The sequence below is a fragment of the Miniopterus natalensis genome, chromosome 14 (assembly GCF_054644295.1).
Source record: "Miniopterus natalensis isolate mMinNat1 chromosome 14, mMinNat1.hap1, whole genome shotgun sequence".
Taxonomy (NCBI): Eukaryota; Metazoa; Chordata; class Mammalia; order Chiroptera; family Miniopteridae; genus Miniopterus; species Miniopterus natalensis.
In genome coordinates, this window is record NC_142094.1 from 8,544,266 (window position 1) to 8,559,982 (window position 15,717).

General features: G+C 41.2%; 1 protein-coding gene across 3 annotated transcripts in view; it reads left to right on the forward strand.

Moving 5' to 3' along the window:
* Nucleotides 1-1,185: 1,185 nt before the first annotated feature.
* MAPK8 (mitogen-activated protein kinase 8) overlaps nt 1,186-15,717 on the forward strand; it is a 123,043-nt gene continuing 108,511 nt past the window's right edge. For 2 of the 3 annotated variants that reach the window (XM_087824255.1, XM_087824254.1), the window contains exon 1: nt 1,186-1,295. The gene's annotated coding sequence lies outside the window, so the exon portion shown is untranslated. The remainder of the gene's footprint in view (nt 1,296-15,717) is intronic. The other variant, XM_087824256.1, reaches the window with a different exon arrangement.

Below are 15,717 nucleotides of genomic sequence, written 5' to 3' on the forward strand. Positions count from 1 at the left end.
AGCTACACCTTATAAAGGAGATCCTGGAATCCTATCCCAACCAATAGTAGTGAGACTTTGCCCATCCAATGGGAGCTGCAGCAGCTCTCCTCTGACCAATCAGGACAGTGTTTTTTGACCCGATTTGCATAAGCACAGGCCAATCAGGGACCAATCGCCTGTGTGCGCGCTTCACAGCCATTGGGAACAGGCCCGCCCAACGCGACGTGCGAAGACAGTCTGCCTGAACTCACTCACTTATTAAAAAATATGTATATCTTTCATTTATTTATTCATTATTAAAGTGACATACTTTTTTCTGATTATGAACATAACTGTTCCATTTGGAAACCATGAAAAAAATGCCCAAAGTATAAAAGAGAAAGAACCAATTCACCTTTTATTCCACAGTCCAATGATGAACTACTGTTAATTGGACGTGTTTCTTTCTATGCATATGCAGCATATAAGTAGGGCCATTTTATATGTGTGTAGACTCGCCCCTTTCTGTGAATGATACATTATGAACATCTTATTGTGCTGAGTTCCTTGAACACAGCGCCCCTCTCCTGCTAAAACAAGCCCCGCCGCAGGGAGGAGTGCGGCGTGGCCAGGCCCTCGCTGCGGGCACCGAGGGGCTCGCCGACCCGCAGGTCCGCGCCCCGCAGCCGGACGGGGTGGCCACAGGGCGCGGCAGGAGGGGCGTCGGGACGCCGGCCGCTGTCAGGGCGGTGGAGGGCGCGGTGCGGGCGGGCGTCCTCGGCGTGGACCTCATCGTCGCCCCGCTCGAGTGCGGGCTGCTCCTCGGGCGGGTTTGCCCCGCACCCCTGCCGGCCAAGGTCGGGGAGCGCGGAGAGCACGCAGGCTGCGGGGCCGACGCCCCGAGCGCTCGGGCCAGCGGCGGAGCGGAGGCGCCACGCGCCGCCACGTGCCGGGCAGGCCCCGCCCCCTGGCCCCGCCCTCGCCCCGCGCTGGGAGGCTCGGCCTCAGCTCCGCCTCCCGGCGACCTCCGCTAGTCCTCCCGGCCCCTAAGTAGCCCCGCCCCCAAGCCGCGGGCCCCGCCCCCACAATCCGGGCCCTGGGGCCGCCCCGCCCCCGGGCCGCTCGCGAGGCGCAGGGGCGGTGCCCTGCGCGATGACGTGCAGGGCGTGCGCGGTGACGGCCCGCGTCCCTGTTACTCAGCGGAGCGGCCGAGGCCGGACGACGCGGTCCAGAAAGCAGAGCCGTGGGCCGCGCTGGGTAACGGCCGCGGCGAGCGCCCCGACAGCGCCGCCGCCTCCCGCGGGCTTTCCTGTCGCCGTTCGCTGTGCTGCCGGGTGAGCGCGACGGACGCCGCAGGGCGCGGCTGGCCGGCGGCCCCGCGGTGTTTATGTTATTGTGCCGCCGCCTTCTCCGCCGTGACCCCCGCCTGTGGGTGGGGGCGGGCGCTCGGGGGACGCGCGGCGGGCGGGGCGGCGCGGAAACAATTGCGGCCCGGGAGGCGGGGGCCGGCCGGGGGCTCGGGGCTGCGGGACGCCGCGGGCCCCGGCCGCTCGCCCCCATTCTGCCGCCCCAGCTCCGCCCGTCCTTTCTCGCGCGGGTCCCACGTCCACGTCGAGAGGGGAAAATGGAGCGGGAGCGGGGAGGGGGTGGCAAGTTCTGAAGCACTTTGGCGAAGGTCGGGACTGAGGCGCCCGGGTGGCCCCGCCGCGCCCTGGCTGCCACCCCTGCGGTGGGCACCCGCGGAGAGCGCTGGGGCCCCCCCGGCCGCGACGCCGGCCCACCCTCCACGGGAGCCGTGTTTTGTTTCGCGGTGGTTCCTTTGTGCTAACGTTCTGGGCGAGCGCGGCGCGGAAAGGGTCGGGTGGCCTTCGGCTCCGGGCTGCGACGGGGCCGGGCCCTGGGCTGGGCGGGAGGTGGCCATCGAGCTCGGCGCGGCTCCAGTGGTCGGCGCGCATTTCTCTTGAGGGTCACTCGCTGGTGACCTTTTGACTTTTTCACCCCACCCTCCCATCTCTTTGTCTCGTACTTGGGTTCCCGGTCCTTAGGTGGTAGATCCAAGTCCATTTTAAAGTATTTTGATTAACACTTTTAATTTCTGAAAGTTCCTCATCAGATGTTTACATGCTGAGTGGCTAGTACCCGACAATGTTGAGTGGTTACTATTTTTACCTCTGAAATTCAGTGGTTTTTCCGGTAGAATTCTGGTTTGTCAGCCCCTTGTGTTTTAACAAGCACCGTCTTGGCAATTAGAACGTGTATTTCATTCATTCCGTTCGTTCATTCATTCAGCAGCTCTTCAGTACTGGACCCTGATGGAGAGTGCAACCTCGGTGGTTGGTGCCAGTTTAACTGCTGACAGGAACCCCCAGTTTGGGGTGCAGTGAAGAAGGAAACTATCCAGTGCAAGCGGCGCAGCAGTGCCCTGTGCGCTGTGAAAACAGCACAGCTGTGGAACAGCGCTGGGGCTCGCCCCTTTCCCAGGGTGGGCTCTGTGCTCGTGGGCCGCCTGCGGCGCTCCCATCGGTGCCATTGGCTCTGGCCTGTGCTGCTCGACCCCACTGAGCCTTTCAGCTCACCTAGGGAGTCCCGCCGCCTGGAGCAGAGGCGGCTGGCTTATATGGACCGAAGTCCCAGCGCCTGCTTCCTGATTGGCCTGTCCTTATGCAAATCAGGGGTCAGAACCTTTGAAGTTTGGACCCAAAAAGCGCTGTCCTGATTGGTCAGAGGAGAGCTGCTGCAGCTCCCATTGGATGGGCAAAGTCTCACTACTATTGGTTGGGATAGGATTCCAGGATCTCCTTTATAAGGTGTAGCTCAAATGGCAGAGGCAGGGCAGGCAGGCCGTTCAGTGCAGTCCTCTCCCTGCAGTACAAGTTTGCTTGAGAGGTTCCTGTGCAGATAGGGCTGCTAGGTTTCTGCTTTTTTTATTTGAGCCCAGTTAGCCCCCAGGACCCCTTCTTAGTAGGTGTCTTTTTTTTCCCCCTCAGGATTCACAAGAGTTCAAGGGTACAAATATCCTTTAATGGGAGAGGATGCTTTGAAGTATAATAGATGTGCCTTTTTTAAAACTGAATTTATTGGGGTGACATGGGTTAATAAAATTATATAGGTTTCAGGCGTACAATTCTATCCAGGTGTACACATCATCTGCATATAGTATTGTGTGTTCACCACCCCAAGTCAAGTCCCCTTCCATCACCATTTATCCCCCCTTTGCCCTCTTCTACCTCCCCCCACCCCTATCCCTCTGGTCATCATACTTTTGTCTGTGTCTTTGGGATTTTGTTTTTGTTTTTTGCTTAATCCCATCACCTTTTTCACCCAGCCACCCAGCCCCTCCCCTCTGATAGCTGTCAGTCTGTTCTCTGTATGTAAGACTTTGTTTCTATTTTGTTTATTAGATTCCCCATATAAGTGAAATCATGTGGTTCTTGTCTTTCTCTGACTGGCTTATTTCACTTAGCATAATATTCTACAGGTCCATCCATGCTGCCATAAAAGGTAAAATTTTTTTCTTTTTTTATGGCCAAATAATATTCCATTGTAATTCGAAAGACTATAAGCACCCCTGTGTTCATTGCAGCATTATTTACAATAGCCAAGATTTGGAAACAGCCCAACTACCCATCAGTAGGTGAGTGGATAAAAAAGCTCTGGTACTTTTACACAATAGATGTACTTTTAAATAAGGAGATTATACAGGGTGGGCAAACGTAGGTTTATAGTTGTGTGTACGTGAAACATAGTTTATCCTTATATTATTATTTATTAATTATTTTCCATATGAACAAGTGTAAACCTACTTTTGCTTTACCCTGTATAAGTGATGTGTGTTAAAGAAGATATAGTTTTATAATAGGTCATTTTGCTATTTTTTTAGTAATAGATCTGGAACTTCTAGTATAATGTTATATTAGAAAGTAGAGTTAGATTTTGATCTAAGTGTGTAACAGCTTTTATTTATTTCTAAATTTAACTTTTCAGTGTTACAGTCTTATAGCCTTATAGTCATTTGTAATGTTTACCTCAGATTTTCCTGCTGTGGGCTAAGCCTAGGCGGTCAGATTCTATAAGTGAACAGGTTAGTTCTGTGCCTGACAAAAACTGGCAAAGTGGGACTTCCTTTAGGACAAGCCTGTCTTACATCTGTGTCTTCAGCACCTGGCCCGGAATATTAGTAAATGTTCAAAAACGCCAGATTGGTGAGCAGCTCTTTACCATTGATAATATTTAAAATCAAACCTTAAAAAAACCCAAAAAACATTTAATGTTCTCTGTAAAGTTTTGGAAGCCTCAATCAAACTGTCACTTCCAAATGGCTAAATGATCAGTTCATATCTATTCTCATGGCAGTAGTGGCTTTTAAATTACTTGAGTATCAATTATGTTTTTGTCACTTTTAAACCATTCAGTATCCTAAAATAAAACCTTATCTCAAATGTATGTCTTTGTGTATCTGTGTATTATCTTTCTCTTTTTCTGTCTCATACACATGCACAGACAGACAGTGATATTTCAATAGGGGTCTAAAATGATTGCAGTTAACCTTTTGTGAATATGACGTGAAAAGTTTCTGATGACTCTTTTAAGTGGAAAAATTAGAACAAAGGGAACAAGCTCTATAAAAGTTTTAGAAATGTTTAATTCCAATAACATTTTAGAAATGTTTGCTGGAAATGTTTAATTTCAAATTCTTCCTTTACTAGTACTATTGGTAAAGCATATGGGCCTCAAACTCAAAATAATAGCAATTTATCCAAGTTGCATTTTATTTCCAGTCACTACGTAATAAATTTTAGCATTTGTTTTGGATATGAAAGAATTTGGGGTGAGCTTGTTACCTGATGTAGAGTACAAATAAACAAGAGAATGATACCTTATTAAAATAATGGATGTCAATCTTAGTTAAGGTATGTCAGATTCCAGTAAGGTTATTGATAAAAATCCTTTAGCAGTAGCTCACTGTTGGGCAACGGTCGAGCCAGAGGCTTTTGTTTGTTTCTATTTTCTGTTGATATATACACACACACACACACACACACACACATATTATTTATTTCAGAGAGAGGAAGGGAGAGGGGGAGAGAGAGAAGCATCAGTGATGAGAGCGACATCATTGATTGTCTGCCTCCTGCATGCCCCCTGCTGGGGATCGAGCCCACAACCCAGGCATGTTCTCTGACTGGGAATCAAACCTTGATCTCCTGGATCGTTGGTCGATGCTGAACTGCTGAGCTGTGGGCGCCAGGCTATTTTTTGTTAGTTTAAAAAAAATCACCATTGTTTAGATATAATTTATGTACCATAATATTGATGCGTTTAGAGCCTGCATCACCACCAGTTCCAGAACATTTTCATTACTCCAGGAAGAAATCCCCATACCCACTAGCAGTCACTCCCCATTCCCCTGTAAATTATGTTTAAAGGAAGAGAGAGCACTGATTCTGTTAGCAAGTTTATTCCATTAATGTGTTTGAAAAGGCCTCCTTTTAAATGTCCTGGCAGAATTAGATCCTGGGAGAATGGCCAGTTGGAAGGGAAATTAGTTTAGGAATATATTCTACCAAAATTAATAAGGTTAGAATCTTAACTATTTGCTCAATGTCTGATACGGAAATGACCTTGTGAAGATACTAAATGTTCAGTGAAACAACCTGAAGTAATTTGTTACTACTCAAACTATCCTAATTGTAATTCTTCTTAGTCTGCTTTGTCATTAAATTGAGTTTTGACATATTTAGTCATCTAGATAAGTTGAAGTGCTTTGTGGCACTTGTAGAAATATAATGTCTGACGTTAAGATGCCAGCTCTGTGGAGGTCTCTGGTCAAGTCAGTGGTACGGTCAGTAGCCTTTCTGATCCACGAGTAGCCTTTCTGATCCACGCACGTAGTGCAAGGAAGTCATTATAGCCACATAGCTTTAAATATGAATCATTGGCATATTTCATTGAGTTGAGATGCTTATTGTCTTAGTCGTGAGCTCTTTACATGAACATTTAGAAGCTTTGTCGTCTTCTTATGCAGATTGACTTGAACTTTGATGTCAGAAATGAGTTCTGAGTCAAAGGACTTTACTACCTAAAAGATTACAGGATTACTGAAATAAGAGCCTTTCTATCAGTCAGGGCAGTAGGTAGAATCAGACCTGGGTTCACTTCTCTGTTCTGTTGTCTGGACTTTGTCATCAACAAACCCTAGAGCCTTAGCAAGTTGTTCATGCTTTTTTGATTTAGAGCACTAACTGAGACTGTTCGAACTTTTTTTTTTTTTTTTTTTTTTTAATAGAAAGATTGTTCCCCAGATAGGTGGTTCTTCAGAAAATATACTGGGACAAAAAGAGCCTTATTAGGTGATAATCAGAATCCCATGTCAAGAACAGCAATGAAAGTGGGACCATTTGTAATTTTCAGAAGCAAAATAAGTTGTTGAGTCAGATATTTTCTGTAATATCCATACTTATAAAACAAATAAAAAGCACCACTGTAAGCTAGGAGTTCTTTCAAGGATAGATTTTATGTATTCCATGGTGCCAGGTTTACTAACAAGACTCTACTCAGGACTGGCTTAGTGGAAGATGTGAAAGTGAATTTATTAGCCTCAAGAAACTTATGATCAGGGATGGGACTTAGGCATAGCCAAACAGTGAATATATGTTCTTTCAAAAGATTTATGAGAGATCTCCCAAACAAACATCTACCACAAATCTCTGGGCAGGCCAAATTCATTGAAATCCTGTTTTTAAAATTATATCTGAGTGTGATAAGGCCTTTTAGAAAAATTATTAGCTGCCATTCCTTTTCAAGGTGGTGGGTTATATCACACTGTAGCAAGTATAGACAACATATATCTGTGTATCCTGGGAAGTTAAGGAGCCTAAACTTAACAGTAGTTGCTGGCATGGGCTTTAGGGTCACCTCTGAGTTCCAGTCCATGCTCCAAATCTAACTAACTATATGGCATAAGCTAGTTTAGTTTATGTAACATCTTTTGACCTGGTTTGTTATCTGTCAAAGGAGAATAATAATAGCACATAATCTCACAGGGCTGTGGGGTTGAGTAAGGTACTGCATGTACAATGCCTGGAACGCTAGATGTAAGTATTCAGGAAATTTTAGCTATTGTTATCACTTATTATTTTTAACTTGGAACAAATGCAAAATGCCAAGTAAATTTAAAACCAATTTGATGTACAGGATTCATTCGCAATCTCCAGAATATGACAGTTGTTTCCCTCTGCATCTCTGAGGAGTTTATTTAAATTTGATTGCCTCACCTCATCTGAATTGACTGAAATGATTTAACATTTGGATCAGTAATCTCTTCTGCCTGAAAAATTGGAAATGTTCCAAAAGTATATATTAAAAAGAAATTTTTTTGCCACATTCTCTAATACAAAGTTGTTTTGCCACTTTACGTCTCCCTCCCGCAGAGAATTGCCTAAGCTTTCCTCAGTTTATTTTGATAGATATCTAAAGGAATGGGAATCCAGGAGCTGGGAATAGCTTTATCATGTGCCCACGTTTGAAGAAAATGGAATGCTGCTTCATCTTTTAAATTTCATCTTACTTGGATCTTTGCTTCTATGTGAAGATTGCAGATTTGTCAGAGACCTTGTAACCACAGCAGTTCATTAAGCATTTTCTAGAGGTCTAGAAAAATGAGGGAAGTGATTTATAAATAACACCCGGAAGTATTATCTTTTGTGTGTTTTTCTAGGTTTTCTGTATAGTGTTTCTACTGTTATAGCCATACATCAAGTTTCTTTCTCCTCCTTGAGATAACAACTCTGAAATGATGCTGGCTTTGCATAGGAACTATTTATTGAGAATAAGTACTAATAGGTATTAAGTGATGTGAGAGCCAGTCATTGTTTTCTTTCAGTGAGTATAACTTGATGAGAGAGGACAAACCCAAGTGCATTTATGTCCTAATGAAAGGAACCAAATATTGCTAGGCATTTCATTAGGAATCTTTAGTCATCAGGCCTGATAGCTGGGCTTTGGGGTATTTGGGGACATCCAAACTATGCATTTTGGATTGCTGAGGGGCCCAAGCCCCAACATATTTCTGGGGGCACCTGAAAAAAACCCCCAGCTCCTCCTTTTAAAATACACTCACTAGATAAACCACAAAAAACAAGATGTCTTCTACTTTCTAGTTAAAGTTGAGAATGTGGTACAGATTACTCAAAATCTAAATCATAAGAAAATGCAAACCTTATGGTCACCTCAAATCCATTTTGGAACAGAACAAGTTATCAAAATAAGTGTATGAAGAGCACATAGTAGAAAAGATGCTACTCGAGTACGTAACTGGAGTCCTCAAACTCTTCATGTTGAAGCTCTGAACATGTAAGACTAGATCTGTGCTGGTAGCACTTTCTTAAGCCTTTTTCTTATATTCAGAAGAGTGGGCTTCACTGCTTCCTGTTGCTGACAGGCCCAAGCCCCAACATATTTCTGGGGACGCTAAGAAAGAAAAACAGCCCAGCACACCTGCTTTGCTTGGCATAGGGCATCAGAAACATTGATGTTGCTATTTCCTAAAAGCTGTTAATGGGAGTGGAAACTCACCATTCCCTGACTTACTCCTAAAAGGGTATCTCAGATACCATTTGGGTCAACCACAAGTGAGATAAATAAAGGAAAGCCACCGTTGTATAGATTTCCCTGTAATGAAAAAGGGTCCCTTTATGATCAATACAAACAAAAACCGAAGCATCTGGCTTTGTCTGTTACTGTTGCACGGAAAGAGTTTTAGTGATTTTTACTAACATTTTATTTATCTTTTGACTAAGTAGTGTATTCACTTTGATTTAAAATTTCAAAGATTTAAAAAGATATACAGTAAAAGGTTTGCTTTCTACTCTGTGCAGCCACCCAACTCCTCTACATGGAAATGTGTTTAGTTTCTGTGAGTCTTTCCAAAGATGATTTATGTCTGTGCAAGTAAATAGATAGATAATTCCTTGTCCAGACCCTTAGTCCAGGTGTATTTCAGAAATAACGGTGGGTTGTTGTTGTTTTTTTTGGGGGGGGGGGTGCTGTAGAAAGGTAATATAAGTGCATCTACTATATTATCCAAAATCCCTAGTAGGAAATGGGGTAGCATCCCATAATCAAACGCTTTAATATGTCTGTATTAAAAGCATAAATAGTACAATAGGTAGGTTAAATAAAGATTATAACGAATTATATGGAATTTTTTCTCAGGTTTTGACACCAAATAGGTTTGTACTAACCTTATGTTTTTAAATTATTTTTCAGAGGTTATGGAATTCAGATTGCCTGTTAGGGATTGTGTGTCTTACATAGTATATAATGTATAACCCCAGCCCTCCCCCCTTTTTTATTTAAGTTGTATACCATGCACATTACCTTTTGTTTTTAACAATATAGCTTAGAGATGATTTCACGTTAGTCATATCAGTACATAAATAGTATGCTTTTTTTTTTTTTGCTTTTTTTTTTTTAACACCTTGATGATATGCCATTTGTCTTAGTAAGCTTGGGCTGCTATCACAAAAATACCATAGACTGGGTGGCCTAAACAACAGACATTTATTTCTCACAGTTCTAGAGGCTGGGAAGTCCAACAAGATGCCTAGAGATTTGGTTCCTGGTGAGGACTCTTCCTGGCCTTCTTACTGTGTCCTCAATGGGGAGAGTGCTCTGCTCTCTCTTCCTCTTTTTTATGACACTGATCTCATCATGGGCCCCATCTTCGTGCCTCTTGTAACCTAATTATCTCCCAAAGCCCCACTTCCAGGTATTAGGGCTTCAACGTACGGATTTTGGGAAGACACAAAAATTCATTCTATAATACCATTATAGAGGTGTAACATTTACTTAACTAGCCCCTTTTTCACATACATTTAGATCGTTTTCTTTCTTTTGCTATCAAAAGCTGTGATGCAGTTGATTATCCTGCACGTACATCATTTCACAGTTGTATAGAAGTGTATAGAATATATTGCCAGAAATGGAATTGCTAGGTTATAGTGTATGTGCATTTATAATTTTGGTAGATATGGCCAAAGTACCATACCTAGAGGTTGTTTCAACTTACATTCACCTGCACATCTTCTTTCCGCATCACCATTATGAGTGAGATTAAACATCTTTTGTCTTTTAAGGACTCTATATCTTTATTGTGACCTCTGGTTTTCTATCTCTTTGTTACTCTTTCTTGGATTTATAGGATTTATTTTTATATTAGGGAAAATAGCCCTATGCTACTTTTTGGAAATATTTTTTCCAATTTACTGTTTGCTTTTTAAATTTATTTATGATGGCTTTGCCCTGCTGATTTTTTTTTCAGTAATTGAACTTACCAATCTTTGCTGGTTATTTTGCATATTAATTAACATTTGTATATTTAAAAAAAAAAACCGCTTTTTAAATTATCTTATTTATAATAGCTCTGTAATTGAACTTTTTTTTTCAGGTATAAATCATACCATCCTTTTACTTTAATTTCTTTTCCAGCTTAAAATATTTTATTTATTTTTGAAATATTTTTTTCAATTACAGTTTACATTCAGTATTATTTTTTATTAGTTTCAAGTGTACAGCATAGTGCTTAGACAATCATATACTTCACAAAGTGGTCCCCCAATATTTCCAGCACTTACCTGGCACCATACATAGTTATTACAGTATTATTGACTGTATTTCCTGTGCTGAACTTTATATCCCCATGACTGTTTTGTAACTACCATCTGTACTTCTAATCTTTTCACCTTTTTACCCAGTCCCCCAACCCCCCTCCCCTCTGACAACCATCAGTCTGTTCTCTGTGTCTGTGAGTCTGTTTTTGTTTTGTTTGTTTGTTTATATTGTTCATTAGATCCCACATATAAGTGAAATCATATGGTACTTGTCTTTCTCTGACTAACTTATTTTACTTAGCATAATACCCTCTAGGTCCGTCCATGCTGTCACAGATGGTAAGATTTCATTCTTTTTATGGCTGAGTAGTATTCCATTGTGTAAATGTACCACAGCTTTTTTGTCCACTCATCTACTGATGGGCTCTTGGATTGCTCCCAAATCTTGGCTATTGTAAATAATGCTGCAGTGAACATAGGGATGTACATATTCTTCTAATTAGCGTTTCAAGTTTCTTCAGATAAATTCCCAGAAGTTCGAGGAGTCATAAGGCAGTTCCATTTTTAATTTTTTGAGGTAACTCCATACTACTTTCCACAGTGGCTGCACCAATCTGCATTCCCATGAAAATTGCATGAGAGTTCCCTTTTCTCCACATTCTCACCAACACTTGTTATTTGTTGATTTATTGATGACAGCCAATCTGACAGATTTGAGGTGATATCTCATTGTAGTCTTAATTTGCATTTCTCTGACAATTAGTGATGTTGAGCATCTGTTCATATGTCTATTGACCATCTCTATGTCCTCTTAGAGGAAGTGTCTATTCAAGTCCTTTGCCCATTTTTTAATTGGATTGCTTGTTTTGGTGTTGAGTTGAAGTTTTTTAATAAATTTTAGGTATTAATCCTTTATCAGATGTATCATTGGTGAATATGTTCTCCCATTTAGTGAGTTGTCTTTTCAGTTTGTTGGTTTCCTTTCTCTGCAAAACACTTTTTAGTTTCATGTAGTTCCATTTGTTTATTTTTTCTTTTGTTTCCTTTGCCCAAGTTACTTCAATTTTTATCTCCCTCTCCCAACTTGAACACCCCAGTTTTTTTCTCTTACTGCACTAGCAGCAGTGATTTTTAAGACATTGTTATTTTCCTGTACAGCATGTAAAACAAGAACCAAACTACCTGTGTACCTTCTAAGTATTAAAAGAATCTGAATAATAAGTGAAATGGAGGTATGCGAGTAATTGGAGTAGCGTGAAGTTTTCTAACATTAATGTAAATAAACTTGAATTGTGGATTTCAAAATGTAAAATAGACAACATAGTGATCTTTCGATAGCAAATGCAGAATTAGTAATTGACTGACTTGTCTCTCTTATTTAGTAATACATATAGAATGCTTTCTTTGTGCATTGTACCCAGGGGCAGTTTCCAGAAGAAATATAACTTAGTCTGTTTCCTAAAGTATATAATAAAGGTAGAGAGTCAAACTATAGAAGTGAAAAGTGAGTGAATTTGGACAGGAAAGACTTATGCTTAGAAAAATGATATTGGCAAAAATCTGCAAGTCAGGAAAGCATGGCAGGGAGTGAGGGAGGAAGTTTGGTTTGAGTTTTGGGTTTGAGGTAGCTCATCCTTGTGAAATTACGTGGTAGCTGATTGAAAACACTTGGCCAAAATTTAATAAGGATCTCATTGTTTAATGGAGATTTCATAGTTTATTTTCTGTCTCTTTCCACTTATCCTTGCCTCCCCTCCCCCATCTGAGGCAGTTGATTATTCAAGGACTCACACATTATTATCAAATAAGCTAGAAATAAAAAACAGAATGAAGGGAACAAGAATCCAGAATATCCTAATAATATAATAGCTAATACTTATTCAGTGCTTATCACATACGAGGCACTGTTCTGGTGCTTTACATCCATTAAAATTGTTTAAACGTCATGCAATAGTGTTATGCGGTAGGCACTGTTAGACTGTTATTCCCATTTTTGTAGATAAGGAAGAAGGTATAGAGATTATGTGGGAAGTTGTTGGTGTTCTAGATGAGTTTTATTAAAGTGAAGTAAAAGAAACCAAGTTAAAGTCAGGTAAGAAACAGTGAATGAAAAAAAATTTTTAAGTCAATGAGAAATGAGCAAATCCAGAGACAGTGTATGTAGACAACTTTTTAAAGATTAGCTGTGAATGGGATGGAGAAGTGAGTTGGTAGATGAAGGAAAATGTGGGTCCAGCCAGTGAAAAGGTGAATATGTGGGAAACGGGATGGAGAGCACGAGTAGAGAGATTAGACTTTGTTAGAGAGGCGTTTTCATCCAACGGGAGGGAATGCAGAAAAGTTGTGTGCCCTTGCAGGGAAGTTTGGTGATGGTAGGATGAAGGCTTCTCCTGGCTTTCATCTTCTCTTGTGGTTTCTGTTTTCTCAGTGAAGTCTGATATTGGTATGGGCAGAGGGTATGAGAGTGTGGGAAGGTTGAAGCAGTTTCCCAAGAATTATTAATTGTTAATTTAAGGTTTGAAATCTTGAATTTAAAGTGACATCAGTCAATCTGCTTTTGTGATTTTCTTTTCCTCAGCATTATTGAGCTGGTTAAATATAGGCACAGATAAGCCAGATGGTTGGAATCCTCTGGCATGAGGTTTTGCCAGGTGTATCAGAGTTCTCCAGAGAAGCAGGGTCAGCAGGAAATAAATATGTATGTATGTGTATGTAAAGAAATTTCAAGGAATTTGTTTACATAATTATAGGGGCTGGCAAGTCGGACATCTGTAGGGCAGACTTGCAGGCACTTGGGCAAGAGCTGATACGACAGTCTTGAAGCAGAATTCCCTCTTCCCAGGGAAGCCTCAGGTTTGCTCTTAAGGCCTTCCAGCTGATTGGGTGAGGCCCACCCATGTTATTGAGGATAGTCTCCTTACTTAGAGTCAACTGGCTGTAGGTGTTAACCACATCTATACAACACCTTCACAGCAACATCTAGACTAGTGTTTGATTGAGTAACAGGACGACTACAGCCCGAGCAAGTTGACACATAAAACTAAATCAGTATAAAAGAAGGAAAAGGGACAAGGGAAGGGAAGGCTTTCAAGGGAAAGCTTGGAGCAGGGGTGAGGAGTCGTGACGTTTGATGTGGACAAGAAGGCAGGAGAAGTAAGGTGAATAGGAAGGACGAGGTAGCATCAGAAATTTTAATTAAAACTGTTGTGGGATGAAGTGAAGTAAGTATTGAACTGGTGGTCAGAGTGGAATGCTTAAAATAGAGATTTGACAGGTATAATAGTTTCTGGTGTTGGTAATACCTGGGATCACCTCAGGAGTGGGCTGCCGAGGTGGAATCGAGGGAAAAGTCTGTGGGAATGAAGAGGCCAATGAGTTAGAAGCCAAGGTATTAAAGGGGTCAGTCAGTGTGCATGAATGATGAGGGAGGTAAGGGAACTACTGTGGAGCAGTTGAATTGGCAGGTGGTAGATGATAACGCATTGGAAATGCAGTAAAGGTAGTGTAATCAACTAAGTTTACTTGTCACAGTGAGGAATTTCAGAAGCCCAGAAAGGACTTAGGAGGGATGAAGACTTGGGTGAGATGGAGGACATACACAGCAGCGTGGCCGTGAGAGCTGGGGGAATGGTAGGTAACCAGGAAGAGTTGGACTTTTTCTGGGATGTGCGGTGTGATAGGATTGTTCCTGATATAGGAGAAGGTGGGCATCAGTTCTGCTGGAGGACTCTATGGTAGTGTTTTTCAAATTGCTATTCATGACCCATTAGTGGTTGTAGAATGAATTTAGGGGCTCCCAGCTAATAGCATTTTTAAAAACAACAAAATAGAACCTACTGGGGTGTAACACAAGTAATAAGAATTTTTTAACAGCTTTAGTGAAATTTAATTTACACACCCATTACAATTTTCATATTTGAAGTATACAATTCAGAGTGTTTTATTATATTCATGGTGTAAAGATGCAACCATCAATCACCACATCCTAATTTTAGAACATTTTATCACTCCAGAAAGAAACTCCATTCTTATTAGCAGTCCCATTCCTGCACACATGCACATGCACACACACCCTCACCAGCCCACCACCACTTTCTGTCTCTATAGATTTGCCTATTCTAAGCATTTCAAATAAAGGCAGTCATACAGTATATAGTGTTTTGTCGCTGATTTAATTCACTTAGCATAATGTTTTCAAGATTCATTCATCTTGTAGTATGTATCAGTACGTCATTCCTTTATCTACTCTCAGTCAATGGGCATTTAGCTATAATAAGTAATACTGTCACGAACATTAGTGCATAAGTTTTTGTGATAAATGTTTTCAGTTTTCTTGGGTATATAACCAGGATTGGAATTGCTGGTCATAAGGGTAATTCCATGTTTAATATTTTGAGAAACTGCCAAACTGTTTTTCAGAGTGGCTGCACCATTTTACATTCTACCAGCAAGGTACGAAGGTTGCAGTTTTTCCACGTCTTCACATTTGTTTTGTCTGTCTTTTGATATGGCCATTTTAATGAGTATGAAGTGGTAACTCAATGTGATTTTGATTCACATTTCTCTGATGGTTAATGATTTTGATCATCTTTTTCATGTGCTTTGTATATCTTGGGAGAAATATTTATTCAGGTTCTATGCCTATATTAAAAAATTATGGTTATTTATCATTGTATTAGTTTGTAAGTGTTCTTTATATAGTCTTGATACAAGTCCCTATTGCAAATATTTACCTATTTTTGAGGGTTGTCTTTTCAGTTTCTTTGAAAAGATACCATCTTTTCTTGATGTGTCATTTGCAACACAAAAGATTTTAACTTGAATTTATTTTTTCTTTGTTGCTTTTGGTGTTTTATCTAAGAAAGCATTATGTAACTCAAGGATATGAAGGTTACTCCTGTGTTTTCTTCTAAGAATTTTATAGTTTTAGCTCTTACATTCGGTCTGTGATTCATTTTGAGTTCATTTTTTTATATATATATTTGGTGTGAGGAAGGGATCTAACTTCATTCTTTTGCATCTAGATATGCAGTTGTCCTAGCAGTAAATACTGTGCTTTATTATCAAACTGTCCTGTCATTCTTGTTTTTTTCCTAGATGGGTGTTACTGTTTTTTCTGGATTCTCGATTCTATTCTATTAATATA